Raw genomic sequence first — 17,318 nt, 5'->3', positions numbered from 1 at the left:
CTTCCATCCTTTGGGTTGAAGGAGAAGTGACTCCAGAGGAAGGCTGTGAAAGAAGACCTGTGAGTTCAGCTCCCATTTTTACAAACTAGCTGATGGAGCAGAACCCGCTCTGGTCCTTGTCTCCTGATCCCCAGCCCTCAGTGTGTTCATGGGATGTCTCATCCAAAGTAAACGTGCATAATTCTTTCAACAGCTCACATTTCAGTCTAGTGGATCAAAATTGCTGACGTTTCTGAAGGGCCACATGGAAATTAAAAGACAGTCCCTGTCATCCTTCCTTTCACTGTGGGTACTCAGGGGTGCTGTGTGATGACTTGGACAACGAGCAGCAGGTGCTCAGTGATTTGTGATTTGTATTTCACACTTGTTCTTGCTGAGGATGCAGGCTCCTTCCTGCTGAAGAGAAAATGTTCTGCAGTCTTCAACCTGGGATCCTGGCCAGAGCTGGGACTGTTTCTTTTGCAATGCAAAGCTTGTTCTGGTGTGTGCTGGGATGTCTGCACACAGATAAGGTGTGTGCTTTGCTCTGGCTCCCAGCTAACGTAGCCAAGGCCATGGAGAATCGGTTGGCTTGTGCTCCCTGACGTGTGGCTCAGGCAGTGTGGGACTGCTTGGTGGTGCTGTAGCAGAGCCTCGAGCAGATGCAGTGGAAGATGTCAGAATTTCAGAATAATGCTATTGGGGACGGACCTCTGGAGGTCTCTAGTCCAGCCTCCTGCTCAAAGCAGGGATAACTTCCAAGTCATATCAGGCTGCTCGAGGCCTTGCCCAGCTCTTTTGAAAATCTCTAAGGATGGAGATTTCGTGAAGTCTCTGGACAATGAAGGGTGAGATCTGGGAGGCTGAGCCTGGGTCCAGTGGGTGACCCCCCTGCTCTGCTCTGGTAAGGATATAAATAAACAATATGGTTGCAATTTCAAGGCCAGTTCTGAATAACCATGTAGACCTGGTCCCCAGATGAAAACTGTAACTAGTTCCAGACTTCCCTCAGAGCTCAGTACTTTTGGGAACTAGAGATTGCATTTGGCCCGCTGTGCAAAAGAGAGCCACAAAGCTGCAGCCAAGGACACTTTCCTAAGTGGGACTATAAATCCACACTATTTGCACGGACAAATGACCCAGGAACCTGAGACTGAAACTTCATGATTTTGCATTAAGCTCTTGAGGCACAGTTCCAGCCTTTTTCCTGGCTCTTGCTTTGTGGCAAAACTTCAGCTGCTGTGACTCCATGGGAACTGATCCAGCTGAAAAATACTCTGCCCAAGGAAAAGATCCTTTTTTATCATGATCACTGTGATGGCTTGAGGAAGAGGGACACATGGGCTGGGGGAAGATGGAATTGCCCTTTTCAGTGACAGCCTGTGCTTTGATCACTTAGGAAGATAGTGAAACTGCAGCTGGTAAAACTGCAAGTCCTACACACAAATTTTCTTCAACAGGGGCTTATGGAGCAGAGCAAAAAGGATTAATAAACCAAAGTTATTGGTTGAGCTGCAGAAGGAAGCACATGCTTCACGGCTCCAAGCTTTCTACTCATGTGGAATGGATTAAAGATAAAAACAACCCTGTTATGCTCTTTGCTCCTGAGCTGTTTCAATCCTGTCTATCTTCTCCGAAGAAGCTTGTACAGGAACTATTATCTGTAACTCAAAACTGTGGCTCATATTCCCAGGGCAGCTCATGGGATCCACTTCCCCTTGCCAGAAAATGAGGCATCACTGGGTACCAGCTGCAGGGGTTCAGGAATGTTTACTGCCAGCCTGGTTGTTTTCTTGCAGTATCTGCCTATTTGCGTCTGTAATTTGAGTAAGCACTGGGGCACACAGAAACACAGTGACTCTGCTGATCCTGGGTAGTGGATCTCCTGTGGGACAAGAACCAAATCCACATTTTATGTCTGCTTAGCTGCAGTCATGGGCAGCACAAACATGCTCCTCACGCAACAACAGCTTTATTACTCAGAAATACTTCAAAATTCCAGATCCCGTTCCTATTCTTTTTGCCTGCACCAGTGCGAATGACCGCTGTGCTCCCCACCAGGATGTCAGCAGATCCTGTAGCTTGTTTTCCACTGAAATGTCTCCTCTTAGGTAAATATTACATCTGGGGTTGCTTTGCCAGTGGTTTTCCTACCTGGAGTTTGTACAACAGGTCAATGCCCTGCCGACAGATAAGAGGAATACTTGCTGCCAGTGCTGTTTGCTGCTGTGAAATGCCACCCTGCTCTTCCCTCATCAGTTGCTCCTCCAACGTTTTTTGAATGTTGCTCAAGGCCTGGAGGTTTTTGCAAATTGAGGAAAATTTAAGACAAGATGTCGAATGTTTGGACAGAGCAGAAGGACTTGTTTATTGCAACAGCCATGACTTGTAAATTATTCATCTGTATGTAATTGAAACACTCAGATCCTCAAAGGTCATGTTACAAAGAGTGAGGTGAAGGATCAGTGAGCTTCCAGCAAAACAGGAAGGTTGGCAGATCCTGGGGAAGCCTTCTCCATCTACCTGCATCTGCTCCTTGGCAGTGCTTTTTGCAGATGAAAATTGAGTTTTCAATAAGTGAAGCAATGTACAAACACGTGTCTGGGAGGGGGAGAGGGCATGTGCAAAGTACCTTCCTCTGTCAGTTTTCCCTCCAGTGGGAAACACAGATTTGAAGCCTGTTGCAGTGAAACATCTACACAGTCTGAGGGCACAGCCTGAGTATAAGCACACACACAAAGGGCTCTGGCCTCTGTGAAATGGAGAAGAAGTTCCAAGGACCAAGAGGGACCAGAATAGCTGTCTAAGCAGAAAAGAATCCAGCACAGTTCCACGCAGCAGTTCTGTCTCCAGACAACATACGACTTCAACTAATTAAAAAGAGCAGATGCTAGCTGGAACGTTAATTGGAACAGCTATCAACTTTTCTCTGTGCTTAAATTTGTATTCTAGCTCTCTCATACCAGGTATGGAGAGAAAGAGTTAAACCTTTAGGTTGTTTATTTTTTTTTTTAGGCACAGCATGTCCTTAGAAGAGAGCATAATGCAAGTTCTATGAATAGGTTTGGATCCAAGTTTTTTTCAGGTGAAAACAATTCTCTGTCCAATAATGCAGAACCATCATCACAAACAGCACTCTCAACCCTTCCCTCTCGCTGTGTTGTCAGTAAAGTGATCTTGCTCAGCTTTCAGAGGCCTTGTAGCAGTGCTGGGCACAGAGCCAGCTGCTGTTCTTCCCTGTATGTACTGCATTAGATGGACACCTCTTTTTTAACCTGGGCTCATTTGTTCCCCTCAGCCTGTATTCCTTCTCATTAGATTTGATGTATGATCAAGAAAACAAAGTGCAAAGAGCTCAGCTGACATCTGATACACTTATAAATAGCCTTTCTGCACTGCTACAGTTCTGCCCGACGGGAGCAAGCACTCGCTGTATCACACTCTTCCTGGAACTGGGATGCTATCGAAGATTTTCCTCTAAAGCAGCCAAATTTGGACTCTGCTAGAAACTGGGTGCTTGAATGCAGGCACCACTGGTCTGTTTCAGATTGGCAGCCCCTTAGTCTTGTCCTAATCTCCAATTCTTAAGAGATCAGGCAAAGGCATTGCTTGAGCAGTGAGGCTCTTCCACTGCTCCCTGCCCTCCCCGCTCCCTGTAACAGGCAGAGGCTCCCTCAGCACAATGACAAGCCCTGGACTTTTTCTACCACTTTGCTCGCACTCCACCCCAGGCTCCTGTTACTCCCTTCATTCCCAAACTCTGTTTCCTCCCCCTCCCTCAGGGCTGGATCCTATCTCCTCCATGGGCTCACTGAATCCATCACAGGTCAATCCTTGTTGAGCTGTGTCCTGTGACACTGTCATGAGCACCAGTGTTCCCATCTAAACACAAAATGCTCTGGCTTCCAGTGGATGAGCAGCATATCCCTTAACTCCTTTTTCTTTTGCTGACCTCCTTGGGTGATAACTGTTGTCATTTCCCACACCTTACTGGCACTGAATGAGCCTCAAATTCAGCTCCCAAAGAGATTGCCAGGGAGTGATGAGTTTAGGCAGGAGAACTATGGAGGATTATGGGGCTGATTGAGATATTAAAGATTATTCCTGACTCATATTCTTGCAGGTCTGATGAAAGAAGTGAGTCAGATCCCTCCAACACTGTTTGACCTGGCAGATGCAGCTGGCAGCCAGCTCAGTGGCTGCGTGAGGAGCTCACAATGTTTTGTAAATGGAATAAAGTTCATTTAACACAGCAGGCCTGTATCTGCTGTTAACTCAAAGGCCTCTCACCTGAAAACAACCTGCAGATCACTTACCCCATCACTGCTCGCAGGAGGAATTAGCTCCTGAGAGCTGCTCTTGGTGGAGAAGGTGGGTATTTCTGAGAGATTACCTCCTTTCCCAAGGCAGGGAAAAGGTCTTTTTCCTGTGATACTGAGTTCATCATTGAAATACTCACAGTCCCTGTTCTCTTTTTGGATAGCCAGGACTCTGCCCCAAAATTGCTCTCCCACCTCTGGACTGTCTCTCTCAGCAATGCTGCCAATATTGCTCTTAATGTAATTTTGGGGTTTTTTTGGCTGCTTTCTCAGGTGGGAATGCTGTCATTACTAAATGACATCTGTTTCCCATGGGTCTCTTCAGCCTATAGGAAAAATATTCTTTCCACTTAGCTCAGCTGCATGCAGGCATCTCCTGGGGCTGGTGGCTCCTTCTGACTCAGTTCTCCTGCTGAGCTCTGTGTCTGCCTTCTGGATGTGTATTGTTGACTACTGAGAGCCACAGGTGAATGGCTCATACTCTGACTGATGGCTGATTTTTAGACATTTAGAGGTTAGGAGATGAAATGGGACCTTGTTTCCTGATGTTTGCCTCCCATGTTCTGTCAGCATCTCCCCCCCCTCAGCACCCACCCCAATTTCACTGCCCTCCAAATCTCTGCTGTGCTCTGCCACCTGTCCTGTTTTCCCTATTGGGCAGGTTCAGGTTTAGACTCTGCCTGTTTTCTTCCAAAAGGAGACAAACTCCCATGTATGCTCCACCGCCTGTGTCCCTGCAGCCCATCCCACTCCTGCAGGACTCTCCCCAGTGCTGGGTACGGCTCTGCCCCAGGGCAGCCGTCCCCTTGTGGTGCTCGAGAGCCGTGTTTGCAGCTGAGCTGTCTGGGGAGAGCATTTTCATTGCTGCATTGGGGCAGAGGGGAGGTTTGTGATTGCTCCTTGTGTTGTTCTTTGTGGTTGCTAACTCTGCCTTCGTGCCCCAGAGACGTAAGGTGTGTCCTGAGCCTAGACTTTCCCCTGTGGAATATGGGGACAGTGGTTCTCAGAGCTTCCAGCAGGAGTTTCTTTGGGGCATGGCAACGATCTCTCACCTGGCTGAAAGCAGACTTGTGCCAGGCTGAGCCATCAGCCTTAAATGCCTTCTCTGTTCTTGTTCCCAAGCAGCTTCTAAATTAGAAATCCTACCACCTGCATTTGATACGGGCAGGAATTTTGCAATACTGGGAGGCTGAGTCAGGCTTAGAGACAAGAGCCATTCCTGCTGCTGAAAGGTTCTGAGGCATTTAGGTACCCACTGCAATAGTTTCCCTCCTCACCCCATCTCCCCAAGGGTTGTGCAAGACTGGCAAGCCTGGTCAGCCCAGGATCAGAGGAGCAGCTGGGGGGTCCTGGGCACTGGCTGACTCAGCAGGGACTCTGCTCCCTGCCTGCTCATGGCTTTCCCTTGTCAGCAGCAGCATGTCCAAGGTAAATTACCTGGTTTTGGAACAGCTTTGGTTCCAACTGAGATTGGCAGCCTCTGTCTTACTGTGAACGTTTTTGATATAGCAGCAGAACACCATCCAGGTATGGGAAACAGGCTGACCCTCTCCAATGGTCTGCCACGTATGTGTTACATTTACTGATACAAATTTCCCTGTATCCTGTATCCAGACTGTATCCTGAAGGGAAAGCATCTGATTCTTGTCCTTCAGATCCAGGCCCTTTTTCCAGTTCTCCCTTTCAAAGCTTCCCTGATAAAATCTAATGGAGCTTGTCCAGGTTGTTCAGGTCAGCGGTGGCTGTGGGAAAGGGTCTTGTAAAAAAACAGTGTTTAGATTTCTGTTATCCTCGTATTTAGTTTCCTGCAGACTTTTCAATGCTTTCTGAGCCAGGCCTATGGCTATACCATGCTCAAGGGATTAGTTAAAAGACTCTTATTTATTTTATTGATACTTTTTCTAGCATCTTGTAAGTAATTTTCTGCTTTTGACACTGTTAAATGGTGAATCAAGGAGTTCTATCACTACAATATCTCTATGTTTTGTTACTGCAGAAGTTCCTAACTGAAGATCTTTTAAGTTCTGAGTTTCCCTGTTTGAATATGCAACATTGCTTTGGGCCAAGACCAATGAAACCTCTAGCAGTTTGCCTCATTTACCTTCCACTTTCCATACACTGTGTTAAACCTGGGATTTCATGCTCTGCTCATCCTGGGTCACAGCTTGGTCTCTTTTCAGGTGGTAAATCCGGCAGCTCCATTAATGTATGGCTGCTCAAGACAGCCCCTTGAAGCAGCTCATGCGGCTCCTCAGCAGGTCTGCAGCCTTAGAGGCAGCCAAAGAAGGCTCCTGGCACATTTTCCTCTTGAAAGTGGGTGTGAGGGAGGAGGAGGCAGCAGTTATTGAGCTGACAAAATTTCTTGTCTCCTGTCTGGGTCTCAATGGGCTCCAGAAGAGGCTCGAGAAGTGCCAAGTCCTCAGGCTGGCCCTGTCCCACATAGAGGCTGCCTTCCAGTGTGGCCCAGGAGCCTCTGCTCAAGGTGACTTTTTTCAGCGTTTTTATTCCTTTTGCACCTCTTGTTCTGGATTGCTGAAGTTTTTCTGCTGGCTTGTATTTTTATGAGGATTCATCTCACCCATCGGGCTCTGATGACTGGGCCACCTTCTCATGGCTGGTTTCCAGCAAAGCCGTGCCACAGCTGAGCTCACCGGGGTGCCTGGGCCTGGTCTGGCTCTGTCCTGGCTGGCTGGAGCTCCACCAGCAGCTCTGCTCAGCCCGTTATGGGAAAAGCAGGACTCTCATTCCTTTTCTGAAAAACCTCCAACTCTCTCGATTCTTTGGCCCAGCTTTGAGCCCAGTGGTTCCTCAGTTGCTTGTCTTCTGTTGCCTGGACAGAAATGTTGGCCCTCAGCATCATCCTTGGAGGTGACATCCCACACCTGAGTCCAGCACTGAACCATTTGCCCCAAGCATCCTGGGAGTGTCCTGGGGCTTTCTATGTTCCTGCCTGTGTCCAGTTCCTTTGGCTGACTTGGAGCCCTTCTGTGGGCTCTGATTTTTCTCCCTCCCACCAACTCCAAATTCATCACCATCTTCTGGCTTCCCCATGAATTTCTTTTGATTCTCTTGCCTGGACAAGGCCTAAACATCTCTACATGCTCACACCAACTGATGGGTCCCTGGGATATTTGTAGCCTTTATTTCTCTTTACCAAACCCATTTGTATTTAGCAGTGCCCCACAAAAAACAAAAAAATCCAAAGAGTACTGAAACCCTCTCCTCTACCCCATGCAAACAGCCCTGCCTGTGAAGGCAAACAGGTCTTTTGTCCATCATTTTGCTGCTGCACAGTGATATCCCCTCTATTTTAAAATGGTTTTACCTGGAGGCAAATTATTAAACAACTTTTTTGGGCAGACTTGCACCAATTTCTTTGCCAAACTCTTTCCATTTCTACCACTTCAGGCCGATCCTGCTGGTGCTGAGTTGCTGGAGGCAGGGATGTGCCTGATCCCTCAGCAAAGCCTGTGGTGGCATTGCACAACGCGTCTGTTCTCTGGGGGGCCGTGCGCAATCTCCGCCTGGGACAGATGTCTGAGCTTGATCCCGCTGGAATGACGTCAAAGGCTGCAATACTGTCCCTCTGGACAGGCTGGCACGGCCTGGCCAGGGGCTCCTGTGGCTGCACGTGAGGCCGTGGGGCTGCCGCCGCCTCACCCCTCTCAGTGGCATTAATCTGTCACCAAATGCCAGCACAGGTGGCCCCTGCCACTTTGCACAGTGGAGATCTGCTTACACACCAGGGTCTTCCTTGCAAATTCCTGCTACTCCAAAAACCTCTGACCAAAAGAAAATGGGAGTTGATTTTAAAAGGAGCATCCTCCGTTGTTCACCTGTGAGCAGATAAAAGTCCAGCAAACCCGCAGCCTTTCCTGTATTGGGACACAGGCTGGCACAAACAAATGCCATTTGTCATGGAGCTGCAGCAGCCAGCACAGCAGAGAGTATCAGTAAATCCCTGGATGTGACTTGGCATCCGTCTCCATGGCACTCATTAGGAGAACAGGAGTTATCTATGTGCAGCTATTTTGGATGCTTGTGTGAAGGGCTGCTGAAGGCAACAGCAGCCTCAGCTTGTACCCAACAAGCCGTGGTGACATGGGGTCACAAACACTGCTACACCTGACCCTTTGCCACAGGGAAGGTTTCCCGGTGCTGCAGGGAAGGAGGAGACTGCCACATCCCTGGGGCAGGACTTCCCTGAGGCACCCCAGCCTCTGCACTCCCCAGGAGCTGTGGCAGGGCAGGGGTTGTGACAGGATGTGATTCACAGTGACCTCCTGGCACCATTGCCAGCCCTGCCTGCTGCTGAGGCAGTGCTGACATTCCACATCTGCCAGACCCAGCTTGGAGTGGGCTGCATCCAGCCCGAGCTCAATGAAATGCTGTTCCTGATCCGATCAGCTGTGTGCTGGCCTGAGCCATGGTCCATTTTGTCAGCTCTGCACAAAGGTCAGGGGGAAGGAAGGAGTGTTCGACGTTTTCAATTTTTATATGAATGCCCAGACAGTTCTTAGATTCTTCTTAAAAAGCTGATGACAGATTAAGAACAGGTCCCAACTTGGGATTTTGGAAGTACTGGGGTTTTCCAAGCTGCTGTGAATCCAGCAGGAGGAGTTCCAGCATGCCTGTGGCTGTGCACAGCATCCTCTCCTTTAGGCAGCTCAGGGCTGCTGGTGGTAGCTGCTCCCTGGATGTGGCCACAGGTAGGATATGCCCTGGGGAAAGTGAAAAAAGAGTCTTTAACATTAGCAGGAACATTTTTAATGGCTCATGAAATGAAATAACTTTATGATGTCTAAAACTATTAAAAAATTGCTAGCCTTACCAAAATGGGAGAGATTGGCTTTTAACATATAGGTACAGAGGTAAGGTATCTTTAAAAATCTGTAATTTTGAGCTGGAAATAGGACTGAGGCAAGTCTCAAAATTAAATATTTAATTACAAAATCTCTTTTGCTAAAGAGATCCAGAGTTTGCAATTGATTTCATTAGCCTCTGCTGAGCCCACCAGCAAAACCCCTGGTTAGTACTGGTGCTGCTGGGTGGGATTGCTGTGAGTCCCATCAGCAAATTATTGTGATCATAACAGACTTCGCATGCTGGAAGTGAAGAACTTGATGCTCCAACGGCAACATCCCTTCTGTCTTCTCTGATAGGGATAACTAGTTTATTTCTAGATGTAAAAGCAAAAGCAGTTTCCTTGACTGGTTGTGTTAATGAGGCTGTGAGGAGAAGGGCTGGCCTGGCAATGCTTCACACTTTGCAGGGCAGCAGTCGGCCAGGATTTACCTTAGGGGCTGTGATACTGAGACAGGAATTCCAAAGGGAGCCACCAGAGTGAACTTCAGCTGACTCTGACAGGTTTGCATGATCAATGCCTCACCGTAGCAAGAGAGATGCTGCTTGCTGATGGCCAGGAGCCCTAATGGTATCCAGGGAAACCCGACTGCCTGCAGGAGTTCACAGGATGGTCACCATTAAATGCAAGCTTGTGCAAAACCATCTAAATGTGGCTTGATCATTGGGGTAAATTGGCTTTAGAGCTGAGGGCAGTTGCTGTGCCAGCCTCTGCAGCAGACAGATCCCAGGTCCACTTGGACAAAAACTGGCTGATGTGCAGTGGTTTAGAGATCTCTTTTCCCTAGGAAAAAAAAAAGAACTAGCATGTCATTAAGTAGAGGTTGTAGAAGAATTAAACCACTCAATAAGATGTGATGTTCTCCCCAATTCAGTGATTACAGGCTCTTCTTGTAAGAGCTGCCATATTCCCTCTGCCTCTAGCACAATTCAGATGTCCTGAAAAAAAGGCTTTCTCATAATCTTTTTTTCTGTATTTTCTTCACCAGGCACTTGAAACCCATTTTATGAACATCATTTTGTTCTGTATTGTACATTGCCAAGATTATTATCCTTAGGGAACAGGAGGTGAAACCGCAGAGCAGGGAGATGAGGTGAGTCACTTCTGACCATATAGACATTTAAATAGTTGCAGGATTGGGAAGGGATGTATTTTCCTCTCAAGCAGTGTTTGTGGGGAAAAAATATATGCCAGAATTCTGAATTTAGCTCTCCATTATTGCTTGTAACACCAGCAGGGGTGAATATTTTGCTCACAAACACCTACAGAATAAGAAAACGGGCATCTTTAGATTAGAGGATATATAATTAATCTTCCCCCAAACTTTTAGACAGGTCTAAGGTGGATGTGAATGAAAACACTATGATCACATCTGTATTTTGAGGAAGAATAATCGAGTTCTGAATCAGTGGTTTTTCATTGCTTACATTGCTACCAAGGACCCACTAGATGAAAAAAATAGAAGATTGCATCACAATTGATAATTTTTTATATGAGCAATCCAGTTGTTTGGGTTTTTTTGTCTGTTTTGTTTTTTTTTTTTATTCTTAATTATTCTGCTGAGAATATCTGCCCTGGGACAAGCAAAGCAATCAGCTCTCAACAGCAGCAAAATAAATCTCAGTCCAGAGCAACACGAATTGGGAAGAAGCTCCAGAGACTGGTGCTGTTTGAAATAAACTGAGGAAATATTTTAAAAGCTTGCATAGAAGAGCAGTGTTTTGCCAGCTATTACAATTGGACTTCAGAATAACTGCTGAGTGGGTAATTAGTCCCATGAGAACACAGGAGTCTGGACAAATGTAAAAAGGAACAAGAGGGGAAAAAAAGCGTATGAAGAATTAACTTTAGAAAACAAGCTAGAACATTAGTCACAGGAGGGATATAACTCAACTTCCATTTAACGTTTATTTCTGAGATGAACAGAAACATTGTTTTTAACCCCTGTATTGAAGCAGGAAATACAAACCTAGCTTTTTAAGACAGCTGTAACTACTTTATTGAAGTTCATCTCTTTGATAAGAGGGTGAAGGGGAGGTAAAGAGGTGCTGAAAATACTGCAAATCCAGCAAACAGGACTTATGTTCAGGTGGAGCAGTGAAAAAACAGTTGTGGAACTGGTCAAGACATTAGGTGGGGTCTGTTTTGCTCTCAGAGACTCCCCCATCATGAAGACAGAGCAGTTAGTCAAGGTTTAAAAGATCATGTCCCCACCAACCTTTGCTCACAGCCTGTCTACAGTGCATGGTCTCATTATCCCTTGGGCTTAGATCACCCCAGCTGGAAGGAGGTGATTTACCTACCTGACATGCCAGAGGATACCTCTTTGCATAACTCTTTGCTGGTTTTAGAAAGACTTGGTGGAACACAACTACAAATAAATCTTTAAGCATGTGGGACACTTCTGAGGTTATCTAGTGCACATGTGGTTGGTCCTGCCATTTCAGAGCTCCTGATCCATAGTCTTGTGCTGAAACTACTGAACCAGAGACTTATTTATAGAGTTTCTGCACTTGCCTTTTGTGGTTCATTGCTCCCATTATTATCTCAGCAGCAGTGATTTGCTAATCAGTCCTTTGTAGGACAGGACTAGTATTGCTTTGGCTGTTTGATGTTTAGAAAAAAGAAGAATGTAATTCCAGTGGCTCTGGAGAAGCAGGAAGCTTTGCAAAATCTCCTAATATATCTGGGTGTGAATCTATGTAAATGGGTCATATTCACTGAATGGTGTGCCTGGAGCAGTAACAGTTGCATCACAGCTGAAGGCTCAGGACCAGGCACCAGACCTGGATCTTCCTAATTTTGAGGAATTTCATGCTTTCTCTACTCTACAGCCTCCAAGGAGATTGAGTCAACCTCGCTGCTGGGCTCTCACCAGATCAGTGGCCAAGTGATGGGGTCCCAGGTGCCTGTTCTGCACTGGTACCCACAGGAGCTCTGTCTGTCAGTGCTGCATTCCTGACCTGGTGGTGCTCCAGCTGTGACCTGAGCGAAGGTTCCTGTGTTTGCATGTAGGCTTTGTGTTTGCTATTTAAGGTGAGCGAGAGGCTCTGAATTCCCTTGGTTGGGTCACCCTCTCTGTTTCCCAATTCAATGCAAATGGCCAGACGGGCAGGCAGCTTTTCCTTGAAGACATTCAGATTCTCGAGAGGTGTGCCAGTGTCTGGCAGACGTGGTGTTGGCAATGCACGGTGGACCGTGTGTTGTCATGGTCACAGTTGTTCGGTCCTGTAAACACTGTCTTCTAAACCACCATCTCCTCTCACCCCCTCCTTGAGCCCCTTCCCCGCAGTGTTCCGCACAAGGATCCTGCACAAACACACCCAGCCCTGGCGTATTCCTTCCAGGAGAGGGCAGGGGAATACAGTTTATCGCAGATCCGCTCCTGAAGTGGAGCCAACGTCCATCCTATCCCAGATCTTCCTGTACGGCTTCCAGTATATTTTGCTTTCCTAAACTTGGATGAGCAGAGATGGGTGCTGAATCTCCTCCAGGTGAGTCAGTGGGTTTTGTCACATTTACAGACCTGCCTGTCCCTTAGTCACCTTCGGGAGGGGCGGCTTGGACTGGGCTGTGCCCCCTGCTCTTGAACCCCTTGCAATGAGCCTTGTGTGTCCTGTCCTGCTGGGCAGCTTCAGGAGCAGGGTTAAAAGAGCCAAGCCCCAGCTCCTGTGCTTCACCTCGCCATCAAGCCAGGGGAGGCAGTGATGGGACAACTTGTGTATCACCCGCTCAGCACACCCCTGTCCCTGCAGAGGGTGGTCTGATTCCCTCGGATGTCCATGATGTCAGCGGGAACAGCTCTGCTCCGTGGGTGCTTTTGCCAGATTAAAGTGCAGGGGTTGTACATGGAAACCCGAGGCTGGAGCTGGACCTGGCTAAAGATGGCCTAGAGAAATGCAGCCAGAAGGTCAGCTAACATTTTCTCTCTCAGTGTATTAATGAACAGAAAGTTTGGGAGAAAATTACAAACTCTCCCCAGGTCCCCCCACTGTTTTTAACAGTCAAAAGAGTAATAGCAAAATAAATCCTAAAATGAGTTTGTTCCAACTTATCTTCCCCTGGACCTATGACTCTGACTTGAAAAGACAACATAATTTCCAAACCCATGGAGGAAAGAAAAAAAAAACCCAAATCAATAAACTGCTGGCCCTGCAGCACAGATGCCCTGGCAAGGCCAAAGAAATTAAGTCCTGAGATTGCTGTTGCTGTTTCCCCCTTGTCCTGCAGAGACGCAGCCAGGGATGAACATATTCTTTGTGTCAATATTTCTGTAGTACCAAGAGAACTTAGCAGTCCTTGACACCACAGATAAGGACTGTAAGTTAACATGATAATAACATTACTGGAGAGTCTGACAGGCTTTTTTGTTCTCTCTGTCCCCATGTAACTGTTCTGGTGCTGAAAGCTGAAGCCCAGTAGAGCTCAGCTGGATGTGACCATGGGCTTTGTGGCACATGGAAGGGATCCATCTGCAGGAGACTAATTAAAAAAAAAAAACAAAACAAACAACTCCAAACAACACACAAAACCAACAAATAGAATTTAAACTTCATTTTTTTTTTCTATGCTTGACTATTTTTGCTTCTTTCCTTTGATAAAGAGCAACCTTGATTTGTAAATCAGATGGAAATATGTGAGTAATCAATTCAGCCTGACTAACCCTTGTTTTGCCAGGTGGCTGGTTGGTCATTAGATTACTGATAGTTTGCTGCTGCAGTAAATGGGAAATAGCAAGGGCTGGGGCAGAAATACCACAGGTGACCTCTAAAGACAGCAGAGCACTCTCCCAGTGCAACACAATCCCTCTTTTTGCCCATCCATGAAGTCCAAACACTTTTCCTTCAAGCCCCCTCAAAAAGAAGAAATAATTTGTAACACAGAACTGTGCAAGCAACGTACAAAAGGAGAAAATCCACGGCAGGAAAAGTCAGCCTCTCTGGAGTGTGTATGGAACGGCAAAGTGTGAGCAGAGCCAGACAACTCTTAGGTGTAAACTGCTGAGTGTGGTGTGGAGGAGCCCTTTGCTGCCTTTCCCACCTTTAATGGCTCTGTGCTGTGTGGCACAGAACAACTCATGAATAGTTCAGCTTATGGCTCCTTTTTAACTTTATAAAGCATGGCAATTATTATCTTCAGAAAAAATTGAAAAGCGTGAATGCTGAGGTTTATCTGCCTTTCCTGACTAGATCTTTAGCACACAGCCATCAGACAAAAACCAGTTAAAAGGACCTTACCTCTGCATTATCCCAGTGTTTGACAACTGTGGCAATGCTAGAAAGGCTGTCTGAGCAGGGCAACCAGTTTGACTGAAGTTCTCCTCTGAAAGGTGGCAAAAGAGAGAATGGAAAATGCCCAAGTAATATCAAGGGACAGAAGTAACAATAGATTTTCAAAGGAGTTGTTGAAGAGGTGAAGAGAGGGAAGGAAATCTCTTACTGATGCACAAAAAGGATGGGTTGGGAAAATTCAGATGTATTTCATAGCATGGAATGAGGACTCAGTTGTGCTGCAGTACCAAATGAAGGACATCAGTCACAGATACACAAACATGCATTCCCAAAATCCTGTCCCAGCCCAACAGTTGTTCCTGGTTCTCATGAAAAGTTGGCAGAAAAAAGGGATCAGAAGTAATTATATTTGTCTAGATATGTGCATTTCCCCTGCTGTTAATAAAGGCTTGTAGTGTTTCCAAAGCCTTGAGGAAAACTTAGATGTGTGTCAGCTTGCTTTCACTGTCATGGGGCTCAGAAGAATTAACCAGTTCACAGCTTGAGAAGTGCATTCAGAGATCATGGAGGGATGGAAAAGTGACTGAGTCAGATCAGAGGCTGGTACCTGTGCTTGGCAATTCTCAGTTTTGGGTTTAAGCCCCGAAGTGTGCCTGCAGACCTCAGAACCAGGCCTGCAGTTTGAGTCACTCCCAGCAGACTCATGGATAAGACAATACAGTCTTGCTGAGAAAGGAAATTTCTCTGATAAAATCTTTGCTCAGGAAAGATGCTGAAATGGATGAAAGCTGAGGGGATGTTTCAGCGAGGACAACCCCAGACTGGAATTCAAGGAGGCAGTGATTTTTGTGTGTTTTCTCATTATTCTCTGGTGACAGGTTTGTGCTGCAGTGAGGCATCAGAACTTGTGCCATTGTATATCCTGTTTGTTTGGTTTTAATGTGTCCTTTGTCTCTGTCTAGAAATTTTGCCTGGGCAGAAAAAGAAGATTTTGGATATTTGTCCAGGGTGTACTGATGTCCAACAGCCTGGTCAGGGCAGCAATTTCTACAGGAATGCTGAAGGCACAGTCACTGAGCCTTCACAAAAGGGCTGTGGTGAAGTTTCCCATGGATTCTGTGTGCACAGCAAAGGAGATCTGGACAAAAAGTTTGGTGCATCCACAACTTGTCACACAGTGTGTGAGTGAGCTCGGGTCAGGGGTTCATTCTGCGTGCTCTGGACTCTCTTCCCAGGTGCTGTGCACTGCCTGCCTGCATTCCTAATACTTTTTTTTTCCCCACAGGGAAATCTCAGTGAGAAATACAGATTGCCTTAGTTACACTTTCCTGGTATTTTCCTTTGCATTTCACCTCCCAGCAGTATTGAAAGGGTGAGATGCTGGGTAGGGTTCTTCAGATGTGAAAAAGTGTCAGATCCCTCCTCCATCATGGCATGCAGCCACACAGGGGCAGGTGCTGGCACAAGGGATGGTGGCTGTGCATCCCCTCCCACAGCAGCACATGTTTGGATCTGCTTGAGCCCACTGAAAACTTCTCACCTTCCTATCTCCAGCATCAGAGACAGCCAACAGCACAGCCCTGCAGCTGCACAGTGGGCAAAGGACCCAGCCACCAGTGGTGCTTTTAGGGAAGCGAAAAGGTTGTGGGCCCAGTAAAACAGATGAAACTTGAAAAGCAGAACTGGGAAAACACCGTTTTATTTCCACATAAGGTAAATATGGGACTTCACTGCGTCTCTAGCAATTTAAAGAAAGTTCAGAACTACTGTGACTAAAATATGAAGACATTGCCTTTTGCAAGTGGAAAAATGCAAGTTAGAGAAACCTCTAATGTGCCTAGGTAGGCTATAGTAATGATAAAATTAAGATTGCAACTTTCAGTTGTTTTCATGTAATAAACATTGCAAGGAAATTTTATATATGTACAGCCAACAATTCAAATTCCATGTAAGCCCAGCCTTGAGAGCTTGGATTTTAGCTGTATCTAAATTTCATGTCCTTTGCATTGCTAAATCATGCTAAACTTCACCTACTCAAGAAACAAAGGGGTTTTAATTGAGAAAAAGCAGTAAAGCAAGGTTTGCCAAACATCTATTTTGGGTAATAATATTTAAGGCCAACATTTTTACCAACGTAATCCTTTTTACGTCAGTGAAGTTACACTAATGCAGAATTTGGCCCTGATGTAGTCGTACAAATATAGTATCTAGGATTTTGATGAGTACGTATTCATGCATTATTCATCGAGACAATGTGGAGAGGAGGAACGAGGTCTGTGCATGCAAGCAGAGCCCTGAGCACCCCCAGGTCCTTTGATCGTCCCCAGCAGGATGAAAGAGCACCTGTAGGGTCACCCTTGTGCTGCTGCCAGGCCATGACTTGTTGAGGCTGAATGTCCTCTTGGGAAGAGACTGGTTCATGTTTGCCAGGCTGTGGGATGTGTTACTGGCAATTCTGAAGAAATGCAGATGGGAGGGTATTTTTGCAAGTTTAAATTGAGCTGGATTTGAAAAGAGATGAGACTGCACCTTGGTTCTGCTACAGACCTTTTGTCTGATCCTCGGTGCCTCAGTTTCCCGATAAAATGGGAATAATACTTCATTTTCCCTGCAGGACAGGGAGGCCTACAGTGGAGAAGTAGGAAGGGTGTGCTGTCCATGTGCCCTCAAAAAAGGGTGCACAGACTTGTTCTCATAAGACTGCATTCTGATATCCTGGGCTGCACCTTCCCAAGAATCTAAAAAAAGGAAAAACTGAATTTGAAAAACCACTGATTGAGCAGAAAACCTGACTGCTGCTGCAGCTGGCCCCACTGTGAGCTTTCTCAGTAGGAGTTGAACATGGACCCTGATCCATACCAAGTATTGCATAACTATAGTGTGTTTGTGTATATAGGTATGTATATACATATATTTAAATTATTA

The 17,318-nt window shown here is 46.4% G+C and overlaps 1 long non-coding RNA gene across 1 annotated transcript; it reads left to right on the top strand.

Moving 5' to 3' along the window:
* Positions 1 to 4,261: 4,261 nt before the first annotated feature.
* Positions 4,262 to 16,228, top strand: LOC138117458 (uncharacterized). The gene is made up of 3 exons (XR_011154650.1): positions 4,262 to 4,350; positions 10,151 to 10,255; positions 11,997 to 16,228. It is a non-coding gene; the product is annotated as an uncharacterized lncRNA (long non-coding RNA).
* The last annotated feature ends 1,090 nt before the right edge of the window (positions 16,229 to 17,318 follow it).

This window comes from Aphelocoma coerulescens, chromosome 12 (genome assembly GCF_041296385.1).
Source record: "Aphelocoma coerulescens isolate FSJ_1873_10779 chromosome 12, UR_Acoe_1.0, whole genome shotgun sequence".
NCBI classification, from domain to species: domain Eukaryota; kingdom Metazoa; phylum Chordata; class Aves; order Passeriformes; family Corvidae; genus Aphelocoma; species Aphelocoma coerulescens.
Note: the sequence above shows the minus strand (reverse complement) of the source record. Positions and strands in the feature narration are given on the sequence as shown.